The sequence below is a fragment of the Triturus cristatus genome, chromosome 1_2 (assembly GCF_964204655.1).
Source record: "Triturus cristatus chromosome 1_2, aTriCri1.1, whole genome shotgun sequence".
NCBI classification, from domain to species: domain Eukaryota; kingdom Metazoa; phylum Chordata; class Amphibia; order Caudata; family Salamandridae; genus Triturus; species Triturus cristatus.
The window spans coordinates 769760079-769779389 of NC_140580.1; the positions used below are offsets into that span (position 1 = coordinate 769760079).

Consider the following 19311-nt stretch of genomic DNA (forward strand, 5'->3'; position numbering starts at 1 on the left):
CACAATCTGTGCTGCAGACCCACTAGTAGCTTTAAATTAATAGGCCCTGGGTATATGGTATACCACTTTACGAGGGACTTACAAGTAAATTAAAGATGCCAATGGTGTATACACCAATGTTATTCTGTTTTAGGGAGAGAGCACATGCACTTTAGCACTGGTTGGCAGTGGTAAAGCACTCAGAGTCCTAAAGCCAACAAAATGAAAGTCAGAAAAAGCAGAGGAAGGCAAAATGTTTGGGGTGACCCTTCAGAGTTGGCCGTTTTTCAACACTCTCCAACCCATAGTCTGACCTACCAATGCTCGTTGTCTGCATCTTTGTAGGATTCCTCCTTTCCTTCCACGTTTCCTCCCCTCTGTAGTTGTCTACTTTGTTTGGCTTATTCTCTCTTGTATCAGGAGTCCAACTGAAGTAGATGCTCTGAACCTTCCTGGCTGCCATGTTCTTCTGTTACCTCATCCTGTAACATTGTTTTGGTTTCTTAGCTTTTGTGTTTCAATTCATTCACTTTCCATTCTTTAAGTTTACCAGGTTTATCAAACCCCAACGGTAGCCAACTGGTGCTTTGCCCATCTCAGGCTCTTAAATTGAAAATCTCACCTTTCTAGGCCTCTGATCTCCATGTTCCAGTGACTAATACATTATTAATGTTAAGACTTGATTATGGAAATTCTGACTACTTGGCCTTGCCAACCAGTCGTATTCACCGCTTACAGGTAGTCTGGAACGCAGCTGCCCACATCGCTCCAGGCTTCTCTAGCCAATCGTATTTCACCAGTACAGAGATGACGCTATTGGCTACCAAAACACAATTGAATCATTTTTAAATCTATGACAATACTGCACAAGGCCATCCACCAGCAAAATCCACTATTTATAGCCACCACGTTTTTCCTGCCATGCTCCCTATAGAAGGCTGGCTCTGCTGATCCTTCGTTTATTTCTATCCCTACATTCTGGAATCCCATGCTACTCTCCCTTCATAGCGAAAGCTTTCTATCTATTATTAGGAAATCACTTAAAAGGACTTTTTTTCTAACTAGTAATTTAAAATTCTTGCAACTGTCTCCAGAGTAGTGTTTAAGTAGTGTTACTTCTGCAGCACCATGAATGTTGGGTGCACAACTGCTAAAATAAATCCATACAAAACAAAAAATAAGTTGATCAATGTACAGATATTTAAGCTGTTAGCCCTCCAATAGATCGAAGCAGCAACCACGAACCGCAAAGAGGGCTGATACACACAAAGTAAACTACAACTTCAGTATCCTTAATGCTCCATGCCTCCCACAAACAATGTTAATTTGCAGTTCAGGGAACTTTAGGCCTAACAGCTCTATGAAGTTGTGAAACCTGTTGAGCCACCTTTCAGTCCCTTACCAGACTGCCAAAGACTACAGTGCTAGACACGCCCCAGTCATTGTTGCCTGTGTAATCCTGGTGTAAAAATGGAGGAACAGATTTACGTTCCCTGAATACCAGAGTACTTCCTAGCAACTATGAAGGCGCCCTCATAGGTGAACAATGTTCCATGCAAAGCAGCGGCACAACTACTTTAAACGATATTTCTTTCTATATAAAATATTTCCTTTAAAAGAAATAGATCTGCGTGGACAACGATTTTATTTAAGTGTGAGTATTGTATCATACTGTACATGAAACTAATCTCAACAAAACCTTCTTCAGTATCCATTGGCAACAGCTGGAGAGTGAAATGAACGGTGGGAGTCCTCCAATCCCTCGAGGGTATTGATTCTGCTAGTTATTTGACTCATGATAATTAAAAAAAAAGGAAAAATTATAAAACAAGCAAAAGCGATAGTCATACTCCACTAACCCAAACTGTTTATTTTACAAAATCACAAGTCTACTAAAATAAATGTAAATTTTTGACAGTAAACTAAATCTGCTTCATTCTGGAGCAGTGTGAATACAATACTACAAATATATATATATATATATTTTTCTATAATGCACTTGCTACTCTAGTTTTGCAGTTGCATAGCATGACATGTAAGAGATGCTGCTTCTACTGCAAACAGCAGGTACTAATAGAATCCAACTCAGAAATGACCCACTTTATCCACTTGGGAAGGATGAAAAAGTGAATTTGCCCTACAAGGATAGGAGCCTGTGACCTTCAGGTTGCACGTTTGCCGTGCAGCACAAACTTGCCAAATCCACAGACCTCTCCTATCACCTAGCCTACGTTCTCCATGATATACACATACAAAGCAGCAGATATTGCATACATACTCCAACATATAAGTAACATTTTCAAAAACTCAAGCATCATGCACTCATTGCACTTTCCTTGGCAGTCACATTTCGGTTGACTGACACAATATTCAGGCAACAGCTTGAAGAATTTCATCTCTTTCATGAATTATTGCTGAATTCATTGTTCACGTGTACTCCTTTTTAACTTGATCTACATATATATAAATATTTGTGTATTTTCAACAAAAGATATTCCCGTGTTTTGTGCTTTATATATTAATTCATTGATTTTGTCAGATGACAATTGGGTGTCTGTTCGAATTAGACTCACCTGTAGAGTAAGTCCAATATAAATAACCATAGAACTTTCTTCAAATAAAATCCCTTGCAGGCATCTTTACCCGTCATTTTCAGATTCGCCCAAGCCTCCATGGGTATATTGGGTCTCCCCTGCTATTATACCGCGTAAGGAAACGGCCCAAAAAGCAACGTGGTCGCATCACATTTTTTCAATGAAAACTTACCCTTTTTTTGCAATGTGCCTAGCTGCAGATTTTGGACCCTAGCTCAGCTGACAGAAAAAAAAAATTCCCCTCATTTCTGTGCTAGAACGTTCTGGACTCCGCGAGAAGCCACATACTTCCACCCACCCAGCATTCTCCAAAGTCTCCCTATAAAAATGTTACTTCACTTGTGTGGTTAGAATTCCCTGCAAACCTCAAATTTAGCTAAAAAAAAATCTAATTTTCCTCACTTTTTCAGAGCCTGGGAACAAAAATGCAGGTGACCCCCTGGAAAAATTAGGTCTTTTTGTGATCGATCATTTTGATGCCTCTACAACAAGTTGTGGGCTCCTCCCTGCCGTGGGCACTTGGCCCATCCACACAAGTGAGGTAGCATTTTTTTTATCAGGAGACCTGACGGGGAACGCTGAGTGGGAGGAAATTTGTGATGGCTCAGTGATCCCACAGCTTTCCCACAGAGAAATATGAGGAAAATGTAATTTGTTTAGATAAATTCGAGATTTGCAAGGAATTCTGGGTAACAAAATGTTGGGGCATCCACGCAAGCCACACCTCTCTGGACTCCCCGGGTGTCTAGCTTTCAAAAATGTCTGGGTTTGGTAGGTTTACCTAGATGGCGGTCAGGCCCGGGAACAAAAACCCAGGTATCCCACTATCTATCATAAAACAATCTGTTTTGCAAAGGGGGCTCCTGCATTTTGGTCCCAGGGTCTGGGGGCATAGCCTAGCTGGCAATGGCATAGAACGTGAGCTTCTAGCTCTCCGGTCCTCGTGGCAATCCCAGAGTCATTCACACCACCAGGGCCGGGATAATCGACGGGAAATCAAGGTGCGGCATTCCTGCACCAACTTTACGTGTGGGAGAGGGGTTGAGTGGGTTTCTCCATGCTGATCCTGGCCTGGCTGGTGGGCCTTGATCAGCGGCCTCATAAGCCCGGTGCCACCATCTTGAGGGGGCTGGGCTATGCTATGGCAAAGGTAGCAGGGCAGGATTATACAAGAACTCACTCGGAGATAGGGTTGATTAAAACGGACCTCAGGACCTGTATCAAAGACCTCAGGAGGGAAGTCTCTGAGATAGGAGGACGTGTGGATGATCTAGAGTGCACTGCGGATGCAGAGAATGTTATTGCGGAAAGTGAGCATGCTTGAAGAACAACACATCGAACTAAACAACTAAGCAAGAGAACGTAGAAAACAGAAGTTGCCGAAACAATATACGTATCAGAGAAGTCCCTTTTAGGGCAGCAACATCATGATGTTTATGGGATAACTCCTCCAAACCATTCAGGGAGATGACGATGCCCCTCCGCCTGTCCTCGATAGGGCACAAGAAGTGGCCTCAGCCCCTGGGCGCTCAAACTCTATCCCTGACATCTTGACACATGACCACTTTTTCACTGTGTTTAGGGGGCACACAATCTACCAGTACCAGGACCTATCTCCTGTAACATTATGCCACCGGCGGGATTTCAAGTTGCTAACAGACATATTAAAAGAAATGGAAATCTGGCATCAATGTGGAAACCCCTTCAAGCTCCTCTTCACTTCCCTCTGCTCTCTGGCAGAAGCGAAACAGCTGTTTGGCCTGGACATTTACTTTCGAGAAAGGGATTCTTCACCAACCCAAAGGCCGCCTATATGGATAACCGATGTGCTGAAACCTCATCTGAGAAGACAAAACACGACATTATCCCGCACCTTCGAAATATGGGCAAAGCTACATCCCCAGCACCATCTACAACAGGTTCCCTCTTGCAGAGGGGTCTCTTTGTGCCCACCCTCTCGCATCCTCAGCCGCAAGTGTTGATGTCTCGCCGGCCCCCATGTCTTTGGATGACTGCAGCTGTGGGGGACCAGAGGAGCAAACGCCTCTAATATCTCACAACAGACCTGGAACATTGCCTAATAGTCACTCCCACGCTGCACAGCCCAGGAGGGTAACTCCTCCAGCGGGATGCAGGCACACCAGTGCCGGTCTCTGCGGGAGGCAGATGAAACTGTTGGGCCCTGTTGGGCCATGTTATTTTATTGGTTTTGTCTCCCCTTTTCCCCACAGGTCAATCACTGCCACCAAGAGATGCATCACTGGAGCGCAGGTAGTTTTACACACTTCTTTAACAATAGGAAGGAACCGCATACCACCCTTAGCTTCGCTATCAATCACAGTGGGTTCCACTTCATGGGGGAGGGGTCACATACCTACATGCTCAGGACCCAATTGGAATAGAGTGGTTCTAGCCCGATCCTGCTCCCTTGGTAATGCGGACCTCCTATTGCTAGGAAAGACATGCGGTGCCATGATCCAACATCTCACTAATCCCTGACCAAGATCGTTTCGCCGTCAAATTACTCTCTCTTAATGTTTATGGGCTAAACTCTCCAAATAAATGTAAACAAGTCTAGAGGTACATACTACAGCATAATCCTGACATCATATTCCTACAGGAAACTCACCTTATGGGAGCGGACAGACAGAATGGCACACCTGAAATACCCCATCAGTGCCGTTCGTGGAAGGAGTTGGACATTGGTTTTTAATGATGAGCTTTTAAACGGAGGGGTCTATCCAAGGCAGAGCAGCGGAGGAGTCGCCTGAAATCCTTGCTGGAGGCTGTCACCTGAGGAAGTGAGTGTAAAGCGGGACTGCGAGGACCAGCAGCCCCGTGCCTGAACACAGCTGTGTCCTCTTCCCGTACTCCCGCCCTCCCGCCCTGACGCTATAACACTCCTCACGGCCCCCGCTTCGCGGGTGCCGTTCGTGGAAGGAGTTGGACATTGGTTTTTAATGATGAGCTTTTAAACGGAGGGGTCTATCCAAGGCAGAGCAGCGGAGGAGTCGCCTGAAATCCTTGCTGGAGGCTGTCACCTGAGGAAGTGAGTGTAAAGCGGGACTGCGAGGACCAGCAGCCCCGTGCCTGAACACAGCTGTGTCCTCTTCCCGTACTCCCGCCCTCCCGCCCTGACGCTATAACACTCCTCACGGCCCCCGCTTCGCGGGTGCCGTTCGTGGAAGGAGTTGGACATTGGTTTTTAATGATGAGCTTTTAAACGGAGGGGTCTATCCAAGGCAGAGCAGCGGAGGAGTCGCCTGAAATCCTTGCTGGAGGCTGTCACCTGAGGAAGTGAGTGTAAAGCGGGACTGCGAGGACCAGCAGCCCCGTGCCTGAACACAGCTGTGTCCTCTTCCCGTACTCCCGCCCTCCCGCCCTGACGCTATAACACTCCTCACGGCCCCCGCTTCGCGGGAGCCGTTCGTGGAAGGAGTTGGACATTGGTTTTTAATGATGAGCTTTTAAACGGAGGGGTCTATCCAAGGCAGAGCAGCGGAGGAGTCGCCTGAAATCCTTGCTGGAGGCTGTCACCTGAGGAAGTGAGTGTAAAGCGGGACTGCGAGGACCAGCAGCCCCGTGCCTGAACACAGCTGTGTCCTCTTCCCGTACTCCCGCCCTCCCGCCCTGACGCTATAACACTCCGCACGGCCCCCGCTTCGCGGGACGCGCGCGGGCGCGCGCCGGGCGAAGCCCGGGCCAAGGGCGGGCCCGTCTGAGCCCGTCCGAGAACGCCAGAGAACGGAACGGGACCCCTCTCTAACACCTGCTGCTTGTAACTCTGGGAGCCTGGTAAGTGCAAGCCTATTACAGCTCCTTTGTAACTCAGAGAGACTTTGTTTTAAAACGTGGTGACCGGATGACAAAAATGGATAAAACGCAGAAAAGGGATGGTCCTATCTTGCAATCGACTGGGGGTGCCCTAATGGGAACATTGGACAATTTCTTGGTGAGAGTGCAGACAGTCCTTGCTAAGGACATCGAACTAACGGAGAAAAGACTTTCATTAGACATCCTCTGCGACAAGAGGTCTTCTTTGGGGAGTATGGTCAATTCAAAATCACCTCCCTGTGGTCAGCCCGTAAGGTTGGATTCTTCGAGCCCAGTATCGCCCGTGTTGGAAGAACAAACCAACGAGCCAATGATATGCCCTACGTCTTTCATTGAAATACCGGACGATAATGTTGATAATGCTAATATGGGTAATGGGGTCACCATTTCAGAACCTTTGCTAGGTGTAAAAACTCGCTCAACCAGCAACCTAAATGCGGCTTCCGGCAAGCAACAACCAGCCACCACCCTGAAAAAAAACTGTAGGGGTAACCAAAAGAAAGCCGCTGGGAAGATCATTAATACCAAGGCTGGTCAATCCCTAGCCCCAGCTCCACCGAAGGCTTTTGCCTCACACCCCAAACCCCAAACAACTGATTTAAGGTCACATCCATCACCATTGTTGGGGATGGCGGATGTGGAAGTAACTGATACTGTACCTTTTTGGGCTAAAATTGAAAGTATTCTTAAGAAATTATGTGATCCCATCTACGAAAGATTAGGCTCTATTGAGAGTAGACTTGTGTGTATGGAACTCTCACTCGCATCGGGGAATTCTCGGGGTGGCAAACAACACCAGAGCTCGTCAAAACAGCATTCTGGTATAACAGGCCAACGGATTGTGACCAAATCTACAGTCAGTAATTTGACTAACTCCACACTAGATAATCGGCCTATCCCCCATGAGCCTGACCAGACCCCAGCAGTGGACATTAGGATAGCAGACGAACATCTCTCCCCACACCCGATATCAGCCAGCCCTAGGGATAGTAGAGAAGTAACTGGCAGGCAGTTTCCAACCATTCAGTCCGGAGCACAGGCCTCTTCAGGCCTAATTGATTTACATCTACCCCCTGAAGCTGCCCCCTATGTGGTGATTTTAACTGGGGTTCCCAGCCTGGCGAAGGGGGCAAGGGAATCCTATTGGGATTTGAAGAACAAATGCACTCATTGGCTCAATGCCAAACGACCACTGCCGGCCCAGATGAGTGCTGAGATCTTATATGCAAGGCGTGTAAACTGGGTGGGCAGAAATACAAAATCATCTAAGGGGGATTGTGTGGTTGTTAATTTTAGGGATAGGCGGTGTGTGGAATACATTTGTTCCTGGCCCCAAAACGCTTCCGCTTCTTCCTCTGTGATAAGCACAATGCCACTGTCTTACTTTTATGTATCCAAGCCACAGTTTACAGGTGGGAATACATGCAGGGGCCCCTTGACTAACGGAACCTTTTTTGAGGATATAAGATCGATTAATAGATTCGATGTACTCTCTGGGTTAGCGGACTGTGACTGACTGTTTAGTGGTAGTATACACTCTAACGTTGCCATATCATGTGTATCCTTACTATCATCAGGCACATGTGGTAAAACAAATGTGCTCTTAATGCCAGATGAGGGTACGTGTGATAGCGATCCGCCTAATGGTAGTGATGTTAATACATCCCTTGTACAAGTAAACATGATTGGGACTAGTGTACAAGGCATGCATGTTGAATGTCAGAAGGAAATCTTAGGCATTAACTCCGGGCCTTGTCTTGGTCAAGATATAGTCCCTTCTCCTATACCAATCACAGGGAGTATGGAAGGGGGATCCAATTCTGCAAGCCACGTATTGTTTTTATCTTGGAACGTGGCGGGTATAAACTCTAAGCTAGCATCTCCCCTTTGGGTGGATTTCATCAGTAAGCATGACATCTGTCTTTTTCAAGAGACATGGTCAGTGGATCCGGTGTTCATGCTGGGATATTTGAACTATTTTGCTCCGGCAGTGAAAATGCCCAGGGGACGGGCATCAGGAGGCCTGATCATCTGGGTTAAAAAGAATTTGGAATGTAAATTTCAAATTATCCAAACACAGAACCCCGATATATTGGGAATTAGGTTGATCAGTCCGCAAAACCTTAAAATTGACATTTTCAATGTATATGCAAGGGGCTTACCAGGTGGGAAAAAATCTGAGGTGATATCTGCATTAAACACCATTGTAGAATCTAGCCCCTTTGACGTGCTCCCACTTATCGCTGGAGACTTTAACACGACCTTCGAGCCACTTGGGTCTCAAGACATGCTCCTGACAGAGGAAGAGGATGCAAAATGGGGTGTCCCACAGCTTGAGGCGAAGACTGTCAGCAAATGGACTGAGGCGGCCCTGTACCTGAAAGGGTTCTGCCTGGGTAACCAGCTGAGGGCAGCCAATGGCAGAACCAAATCAGATAGGATGTGTAATAAAACGTATAGCAATGGCACAAGGGCAAGCAATATAGATTACCTCTTAGTCCATTTGAGGATGTGGCATATGTTAGTGGATATGGTGGTTGAGACACGGATTGAAAGCGATCATAATCCCCTAATAGCTGCGTTTGATTTGAGAATGGGAGCTAGCAAAGATCAAATACCCGATAAGAATGGTCCAGCGGTAGTTCTATCAAATAACGAACGCCACCTTAAATGGCGCCACGTAGCAGAACACCCAGACCTGTTGGATAGTATAGAGTCCCACGTTGAAGAGGCACTGTCGTCAATTACGGCAGTAGGTAATTTAGGACAACTCCCAGTAACATTTGAGGAAATCCATGGGAAGTTAGTTGGAAAACTAAAATCTTGTTTTTGCAAACCCCCCGTAGTGCTGAAAACCCAAAGAAGTAAGCAGGAGGGTTGGTATAACGCCTCCTGTAAACATGCTCGCACCGAGCTGGGACTTGCTTTAACATCAAAAGATCCGAGCAAGATTAAATTTGCTCGTAATATTCATAAAAAAGCCCTATGGAAAGCAAAAAAGGAGTGGAACGAAAGTGAGTGGCAAGACTTAAAAGCAGCATGTGCTCATAAAGACCAGAAAAAATTCTGGAACATTTTTAAATGGAAAAAGGGCGAAATAGTTGACAGCCCTCAAAATCATGTACCACAGAGCTCTTGGGTAGATTTTTTTAAGTCTCAATATTCGATAGGCCCTGTGGAAGCTAGCGAGTCTTCTCAGGTAAGGCCTTTTTATGATACTCCTGTGTTTAGTGTCGGGGATGTTGACATTGCGCTCGACAAGGTGACTCCGGGTCGTGCACCCGGTATGGACTGTATCCCGGCCGACGTTTTTTTGTACAAAAGAGAGAGGTGGTTATTATATATTATGCACCTAGCAAATGCTATTGCACAGGGAATGCCGATCCCGTACTCTTGGAAAGGTGCGGAAATCGTCCCAATATATAAAAAAGGGGATAAATCGTTGGCTTGCAACTATAGACCCATTAGCCTGATAGATGCTTTACAAAAGATTTTGGGCAGGCTGGTCTTGGGCAAAATCCAGACCTGGATGGAATCAAGTAACGTGCTAAGTCCATTGCAGGCGGGGTTTCGCCCTAAAACCAGCACTATAGACCAGGTATTTAGGTTTATTGTCCTCTATTGGAGGACAGTGGTCCTGGAAAAAGGGGTTTTGTATGCCGTGTTCGTCGACCTGCGGGCGGCCTTCGACTTGGTCCCACGTGGCAAGCTGTGGCAAGTGCTGGAGGGTTTGGGGATGGCTCCGGAGTTGTTGGCATTAGTCGTCCGCCTACATGAGGGCAATTTTGCTCGGGTCCGGTGGGGAAGGCAGGGCGAGGTTACGGAGTCTTTCCCCGTGGAGCGAGGAGTGCGGCAAGGCTGTGTCTTGGCACCGACCTTGTTCTCACTCTTCGTGAACGGGGTGGCCGAGTTCCTCTCCCGGGTCCCCTCAGATGCTCCAGTAATGGCCGGTACCCGCATTCCTGTCCTTATGTTCGCGGACGACACTCTGCTGATTTCGAAAACCCCGAGTGGCCTACAGCTGACCCTCCGGCGCTTTGAAGAATTCTGCTTGCTACGTGGTTTGGAGATTAATGTCTCCAAGACCAAGTTTATGGTTTTAAATGGCCCGAACCCGTGTAGATCGTATAAACCCTTTAGTGGCGTAATTGTAATGAATGGCTCCCCCCTGGAACAGGTGGACGCCTTTACCTATTTGGGAGTAACATTACAGAAGAATATGTACTGGAAAAGCCAAATAGACTCCTCTATTCTGAAGTTTAAACAGCAGACAGGTTTCCTTCTAAAAAGGTTCAAAACCTCGCAGACCCAGCCAATAGCCCCACTCCTTGAGGTTTATACGATGAAGGTACGCAGCTCATCCTTATATGGTTCTGAGCTATGGGGATATGGAAGTAACCCAAAGCGGTTGATCGCCATGGAGAGTGAGTTCATAAGGAAAGTTGTTGGCGTACCGCAAAGTACTCCTTTGTTACCCCTTTTTTGGGACTTAGGTTTGAAAACCATACAAGACACTGCCAATCTGCGACCATTGCTTTATTGGCGCAGGATCTGGTCAACTGAGGAGCTAAAGCATTATGCGTTGGGCCTAAAAGAAATAATGGAGAAAGATCACTTTCATAGAATAGACTGGTTGAGGTCCATTAAGGTGTTACTATACAGACTGGGTTGGAGCAACCTTTGGGACGATCCCCTAAATGCTGTTTTCCCCTCAAAGGAAATTGTCAAAACCAGATACTGGGAATTTATCGCCATCGAATCTGCTGCAAAGGGGTGTACTTCCCAGCTAACAGCTAGATACCTAGAGATCAAGGTTTATCCCAGTCAGGAACGTTATTGGGATTTGATAGAAGCACCAACTGATCGCAAACTTTATTTTCAGTTTAGGTTAGGCACTCTCCCTATTACTTCATTTACATCAAAATGGACAAAAGGGTCCTCGGACAAATGTCTAAAATGTAGGGACAAGATCGAATCTATGAGCCACTTTGTTTTCTTTTGTCCCCTTTATGAGCTCCCACGGAAAAAATGGGTTTTACCTGTCTGTCGCCTCTTAGGCACCCGAAGATATGTCGAGGCATTAAGAATCTTGTGTTCTGACCCAAGCCCTCTAATTGCAATTGCAATGGCAAAGTACATAAAGTGGGCCTGGATAATACGCTCCAGGCAGACAAATATCAATAGTGCCAATTTAGTAGCGCTGATTTGAAGTCATGTACAATGTATCTTTTACCTTTTAATTTCGGATTTATCTGTTTAATTTAAATTAAACTAGGAAGTTTTTCTTTACCAACTGCTTCACTAGATATTATTGTAGTTTACCTAAATTGTTGTTTAGTACAGGCGTAAGTCCGAAAATCATGTGTTTATGGAAATATGTTATGTCTTAACTTATGTTTTAGCTTGTGTATGAAGTTTGGCAAATGTATGATACTTTCATGACTTAATTGTCGAATAAAGTTTATTAAATCGAGTGGTTCTAGCCCGATCCTGCTCCCTTGGTAATGCGGACCTCCTATTGCTAGGAAAGACATGCGGTGCCATGATCCAACATCTCACTAATCCCTGACCAAGATCGTTTCGCCGTCAAATTACTCTCTCTTAATGTTTATGGGCTAAACTCTCCAAATAAATGTAAACAAGTCTAGAGGTACATACTACAGCATAATCCTGACATCATATTCCTACAGGAAACTCACCTTATGGGAGCGGACAGACAGAATGGCACACCTGAAATACCCCATCAGCTACTGGGCATACACAGACACAAAATCAATGGGGGTGGGCATTCTTTGTAAAGCAGGCATCAGCACTGACGTAACGAAAGTGGTGAGGTACAAATAAGGCCGCTACCTGACAGTGCGCATGCTGCATGGCAAACCGCCTCTCACCCTCCTTAACACATATGTTCCAAATACTGCTCAAGACCATTATCTCCGATGCGTCGTATGGGAACATTAGCCGAGGCAGAGGGTGACATAGTTGTCTGTGGTGACTTGAACTTAGTATGGGTCCCTGAAAAGGTATCATACGAAGCACATACTACACTTACCAAAGCACTGGGGCGATGTTGGCACATCTTAAAAAAAGACATAGCGGAGCTGGGACTCTTAGAAGGCTGTTATAATCACCCCGATACACAGAATTACTCTTTCTGTTCCCATGTACACACATCACATTCCTGCATTGACTTTGTCTTAATAACGCATTCCCTCCTTTGGAATCTTACAGCAGTGAGATGTCAGATAGATCCCTTTCTGATCATGCACATGTTAAAGTGACATAGTCTGATGACCTCTCTCCATGTTGTGGCATGCTGAGATGGCACCTACCCCTGCGACTCCTCCATGACCCAGTAGATGTAGAGGAGATACATAAGGTAATCAATTAGTATTTTGCCCCTAACTCCCTGCCGGACATATCACCCTACACCAGATGGGACGGCTTCAAGGCCACAATCTGGGAAGTTATCTCCCCATTTGCAATCGCCCGGGGGAGGGCAGTCCAACTGCTTGAAGCTAAGCTGACAGATGAAGTCAAAGCTTTAGAGCAGCAAGATAAACTTACACACACTCATCGCAATAAACGACAGCTTGCCATCTTTAGAGGCCAACTTCGGATGCATAGGACAAATATGGCTGAACTCTCCCTCCTAGCGCTACATTAGCACTATTATGAGGGAGAAAACAAAGTGGGTACACTCCTGGCTCACAGACTGCACCAGGCACATACTAAGGTGCACATCGTGAAGCTCCAAACTGAAAACAGGAACTGGGCAACCTCCGATTGCGATAAGCAGCGTATGTTCCGGTTATAATATCAGACCCTATACAAAGACGAAGAGATTTTGCCAGCATTGATAGACGATTATCTGGCCACATGCGAATAGCACCCTCTACACTCTGAACATGCGGAAGCCCTTGATGCCCCAATCACACTAGAGGAACTCTAACGCAGTTTGAGCCCTCTCTCGCGGTAAGACGCCGGGACCGGACTATCTTCCAGTTCTGCGACCTATTTTTGCCTAAATTGTGAGAACACTTGCTCCACCTATTTAACTCCTTCACACACACCACAGGCCTCACACACACTATGGTAGTGGTGGAGATAATTTCCAGTACCAAAGCCAGGCAAAGATCCAGCACTTTGCTCATTCTACCGCCAATACAGATGGCAAAATCTTTACCAAGATCCTGACATCTAGACTGGAATGCTACATCCTGAGACTTACTAACCCCAACCAAGTGCGATTTATCCACAATAGACAAAAGGCGGGCAACGTACAGGGCATAGCACACCTTGTTGAGAAGTCGCACTGCTATCACATCCCGGCTTGCCTTCTCTCACTAGATGTGGATCAAACCTTTGATAGAGTAAATTGGTCTTTTCTCCAGGCTGTCCTGTGCAAAGTTGCGATGGGCCCAGGCATCATAGCCAAAATCATGGCCTCCTATCTATTCCCTGTAACCACACTGCGTGTCAACAGACAATGCATAGATCCCATAGCTATTTGTAGGGGCAAGCGGTAGGGCTGTACGCTCTTTTGCCGTGGTTGTTTGCTCTAGCGGTCAAGGCACTGGCTATTTCCATCCACCGAACAACTGCAATAGAATGAACTCCTTATGGCGGTCAGACCCATAAGATCAGTATATTTGCCGATGACCTCTTACTTACCCTTACAAAACCAGCCATCTCACTCCCAGCCATTGTAAATAGTCTGACCAACTGTGAAACGGTAATGGGTTTCAAGTTCAATATGTCAAAGTCGAACATACTCAACTTGATGTTTCTCAACCAGGACCTCCCTGCTTTGCAAAAGCTTGCGCCCTTCCATTGGTCCTCGGATACCATGAGATATCTAGGCCTCAATCTCATACCTACACTCTCTACCTGGACACGGGCAAACTGGCACCCACTCCACCACTCCATATTGGAGGCCCTTCGACGTGGAAACCCCTGCACATCTCATGGCTGTGGAGGGTTGCGGCATCAAATGAATGTGCTCCCATGCTCCCTATATCGATTTCAGACTCTACCAACCCCAATCCTACAGTATGCATTATGTAATTGCAACGCAACATACATGCTTTTATTTGGAATGGGCAATGACCCCAAATTTTTAATGCCAATCTCACGCAAACCAGACTTCACTCCGGCATTGCCTGCTCACTCCTTTCAGGTATGGACTGTAAGTAACTGTAGAATGCTACGTGACCTCTTCACAGGTCTACCATGAAAGTCTTTGAGCAGTGCAAAGAAGAATATAGCATTCCTGAGACAGCTAGACTACAATACTTCCAGCTCCGACACTAGGCACTACACCCCTCCGTGTACCCTGAGTTTGTGCGACCCTTCACTTCGAGAAGCTTGTTGAAACGTACGATGGCTCCTGGGGGCTCATCTCCAACACCTACCATACCCCCCAACACTCCCCTGCACCCACACCTACCAGACGGCATCACAGTCAACCACCACGGAGGGCATATCACCTAAGCAATGGGATATACCCAAAACATATTGTACCAGCTCCTGCCAGGTAATGCCATATACGCTCGCATTCCAATGGTATTACACCCTAACACGCCACTCTGCTATATACCCTGGCACATCCTCTCTGTGCTGGTGATGTAACACAGACCAAGGAGACTTCTGTCACAGATGGTGGTCCTGCACCCTCATCGCTACCTTCTGGAAGGAGGTGTTAAGTCATATTAAAGCCACTGTGGGGTATTCTCGCCCGCCCTCCCATACTATGGTCATTCTGTGGATTCGACCTCTGGACTTGAAAGCGATGACCCATACTGATAGAACACTTATCAGCTCCATTCTCCAGGCAGCCAGACAACTTGCAGCCCTAGCATGGAAGAAGACCACTCCCCCCTCTGCGGCACAATGGAGCTCTCGCCTATGGCATACTATGGCGATTGAACAGCTTTCCCACAACCTAAATGGAACAGAATCCAAATTACCAATCTGTATGGCGACCCCTGATACAGTACCTGAACCACATAGAATTTACCTGTTTTATCCCGCCAAAACTGTGGGCGCTTCAGCTCTTTTGCTGACCCGCCTTTGATGGCGTCCTGGTTAACCACTTGGCATAACACTGGTATGTAGTAGGGAGGGCCCATGTTGTCCCCTGCTGCCTCAAAGTGCCTCAAAGATGATGCAACACCTAGGCACAATACCGGCCTTCACCTGGACCCCACTACTCGTGTGCTTGTTATACCTTTGTTTTCTTGTACTCTTTTACAATTAATACCTAAATGGTGACATGATATGTCATAGATGATCTGATGCTATGTTTTGTTAAGAATGATTAACGATACACCTCAAACGCTATGTTACCTGCCATTTTAGAAACAATCTACACTCTATAAACTTCATCTCTGTTGTCATGATGTAACGAAACAGTCGCCTTCTGAAGTTGTGTTTTAAAAAAAAAACAACAATAAAGATATTTTGAGAATAAAAAAGCCGAACTGGCCACTGTCTTGACGCATATGTGCGCTAAAATTACGAAGCATACATGCATGTTGTCATGATGCATATGTTCATGCGTCGCGAGGCACATGCACAAAGGTGCACACATAATGGCCATTGCTAGGATGCATACGTGTGGGCCTTGACATGCCAGTGGTCATTTTGGCTTTTTTTCGCTTACCTCTCCGACGGACAAGTAGAAATGGTAAACTTAAAAAAGTGCGAACAGCTCCAATGCAAAAACATTGCAGCACCAATATGTCTGCACTTTTTTTTTTTTTAAAGAAAGACCTATTGGCTATACCAATCATTGTTTCACAATTAAACAATCATAAGTGACACCAAGGAAGTATCCTTTAAAGGCAATAGCAACATTTGACAAGATGGAATGGAGACTACAATACATGTAGAAATGGTTACACAAGAAAGATAAAATTCTCTAAAGCAAAATGTTGCACATTTTATAAAGAACTTAAATTGACACAAGGAAAAACAATACCACTTTTAAAGTGCAGTAGAAATTCCCAATAGAGGTAAGAATGGATGTATGCAAAGGGACCATGATAGAAAGCCATAACTATGGGAACGGTAACTCTAGAAAAGAAAAAAACAATTGAGAATGGAACAAGAAACCCTCCATGACCTCAGACCAGCACGCAAACAAACACATCATCAAAACAATTTAGTTGAATACAGTTGCTCGCCAACAGTACGGTTAAAAAAATAGATAATGTGATGGCCATAGACAACAGCTAAAAACCACCATCTTGGATAGGTCAGGATCAAGCACCCAAGAGAAATAGTCAGATAGATGACTTAGGCAATCAAACTAAAAAAACAAGGCATTTCTTAACGTTTTCAACTCGAATACAACCAGACCAGCCACTAGCCCTCCCTCAAACCGAAGGGAACCTTCCCACTCCACAGGGCAAAACATAGGGGAGACACATAGCTTTATTCTGGGCCAACAGTGACAGCCCAACACACTGAATCAATATTCGGGACTCTCGGCGTGCCACATATAATCATAATCACTCAATGATACACTGATAGCCTGACTGCAAGTACTGAAAACGCTCCAAATTATGCGCAAATTTTCCAGGCACCAGTTCATGCCACGAGACTATACCAATGAAAGAAGTGTGTGTGCTAAGAAATTCTCATAAGATATGTTGTGAAATGTTTCCCTGTTCGGAGTGAAATCTCTACATGTTCCTAAATGTGACTTCACATTAAAGAAATATTTTAAAAAATAACACCTGTGGGCATTGATCTTTATTGATCATGTTTGTGTTTCATACTAGCACGGATTAGCCTTAGAAATATACTCATATTTTTTACAATAGACTAGCCACAACAGTGCACACATGCAGTACAGCGAAGCGCTCCCCTATTTTTCTTTACAAAAACCAACCACAATGCACACCAGCCACAGCATTGCCTCTTCTTGTATTTTAGACCAGCGCAGCCTCAGCAGTAAATAAGATATCAGTGCAAGGTCAGTCAAGAGGGAGTTGATTTGATTGTGTGTACTCACCTAGGCTCTGATAACTTGTGGTTGAAGAAATAACCTTTATCTATTCTCTTGGATGTCGTTCAAGTATTGCCCAAGGTCGTCCTCCTTGAGAAACTAAGTCCAGAAGAGTTTTCATCTACACTGTTTGCGACATGCCCACTGCAGAAGCGTTAGTACTTTCCACTCTGAATCACATGATTCGCCCACCCTCATACGTGCTTCCTGTAAAAAGCGGAAGTAGACCAATACATCGATGACTTCTTACTTTCGTCTGTGGGTTTGAGATAAGGTTTGGGTGTTTGCATATCACATTGAGCAAACTCTATGGGCCTGGTCCACAAACTGCACTTTGTAGTATGTTTTGTGGTATCACAGTAGCAATACAAAAGTGTCACGTAGTCCTATTCAGAAACTGCACTTTTATGGTAACTTACACTTTTGAGTACGTTTACTACTTTTACGTAATCACAAACAACACTTGCTAGTAACTTAGGGTTTTGCAGAAACGTAGACTTTTGTAGTAAGTCACTACCTCCATTATTTTCTAAGGGACGTTGTTGCTCTAACAGTGGTTGGCCATGTGTAGTGCTGTACTCACAACAAAAGTGTAAGTTGCTACAAAAGTGCAGTTTGTGAATACCGAAAAATAGTAAACGTACTCAAAAGTGTAAGTGACCTTTGTGAATCAGGCCCGCCTCTTCCTCCTTGGACATAGCCAGTCTAGATGCTGGTACTGCAGTGGTGCAGTGAGGATACAGTGGGCCTGCAGTGTGCAGTTTGTGCTGGTGGTTGTATGTAGTGGGCGCCAGCACTCATTTTTTAGGACTAGGTCTTATTTTTTATCAGACTAAGACCGAGAGCAAGGTCAAGGCATAAAGAGGGAAGGTTGTGAAGAGAAACATGTAAAAGAGAGGTGGGACAAAAAAGAACCAGTAAGAGTGAGATAAAGGGACAGAAGTGCAGGATGTGGTCCGTCGGTTTAAACCGCCGACTTTGGTGCTGGAAATCAGGGTTCGAGCCTTGGGGTCGCGTCCACATCCTGTGATTCTGGGCAAATCACTTAATCTCCCCGTGCCTGAATGTTTAATGTAAATACGGTGCTCATGTAAAGCGCTCCAATACCTTCGGGTCGAGTTTGCGCTATATAAATATGAAAAAGAAAAAAAAAAAAGTGGCATGAGGTGGAACCAAGATGGGGTAGCCAGGGAATTTAGCAAACCTCAGAATTTGGCATCACTAAGGATGGGCCCCTAACAAAAACCTTTGGGCCCGCTACTTATATTTTAACAAATGAATTAAGCACTGCACCAGTACGACTAACAATAAGAGTGCAGTAGTTATGGAGTACCTGTGAGGGTAAGATTCTTTGTGTCCATCTTACACTAACTAGTGTACCCTGCCGTCAGAGGCTGGCAATCAGGGCAGTTTTTCAGTGGACTACCACTTCTCAATCGATTTATTTGAGAGGCCTTCACACTGTAGACGCAGCAGCCGATTCCTTTGCAAGAGCAGGCCCTCACACTTAAACTGGTAAACCACCACGGAAACGCTGACCACACCCGTCAGACCCACGTAGAACCACTCATCGAGCCATGAAGAGAAAACACCACTGTTCTTAAAAGGGCAAAGAACCCTCCAGTAAACAGTCTGCATTTTTCACCTCACCCCAGCAAAGCCAAACGCCACACACATGCCAAGACACGCGCAAACATGAACTGTACTGAAGCCCGTGGGGTCCATTTTGGATGCCCCTGGCTTAGCATGGAACAAGACAGAGGATGAGGACAGTTCCATCAGACAGTGGAAGCCTGTTGCCTGCATTCCTGTGGCTGGAGGGTGAAGATCCAGACACTGGAGAAGGGAGGATCGAGACTGAGCTACCTTTAGAAATCCCACAAAAACGTT

At 45.6% G+C, this 19311-nt stretch overlaps 1 protein-coding gene across 2 annotated transcripts in view; it reads right to left on the reverse strand.

Annotated features, from left to right (window-relative positions):
• Positions 1–19311, reverse strand: part of WDFY4 (WDFY family member 4) — an 821140-nt gene that overhangs the window by 768502 nt on the left and 33327 nt on the right. Inside the window, exon 1 of one of the 2 annotated variants that reach the window (XM_085608766.1) lies at positions 17428–17557. The exons of the other annotated variant lie outside the window; for it this stretch is intronic. The gene's annotated coding sequence lies outside the window, so the exon portion shown is untranslated. Of the gene's footprint in view, positions 1–17427; positions 17558–19311 lie in introns of those variants that run through there. 2 annotated transcript variants of the gene reach the window in all.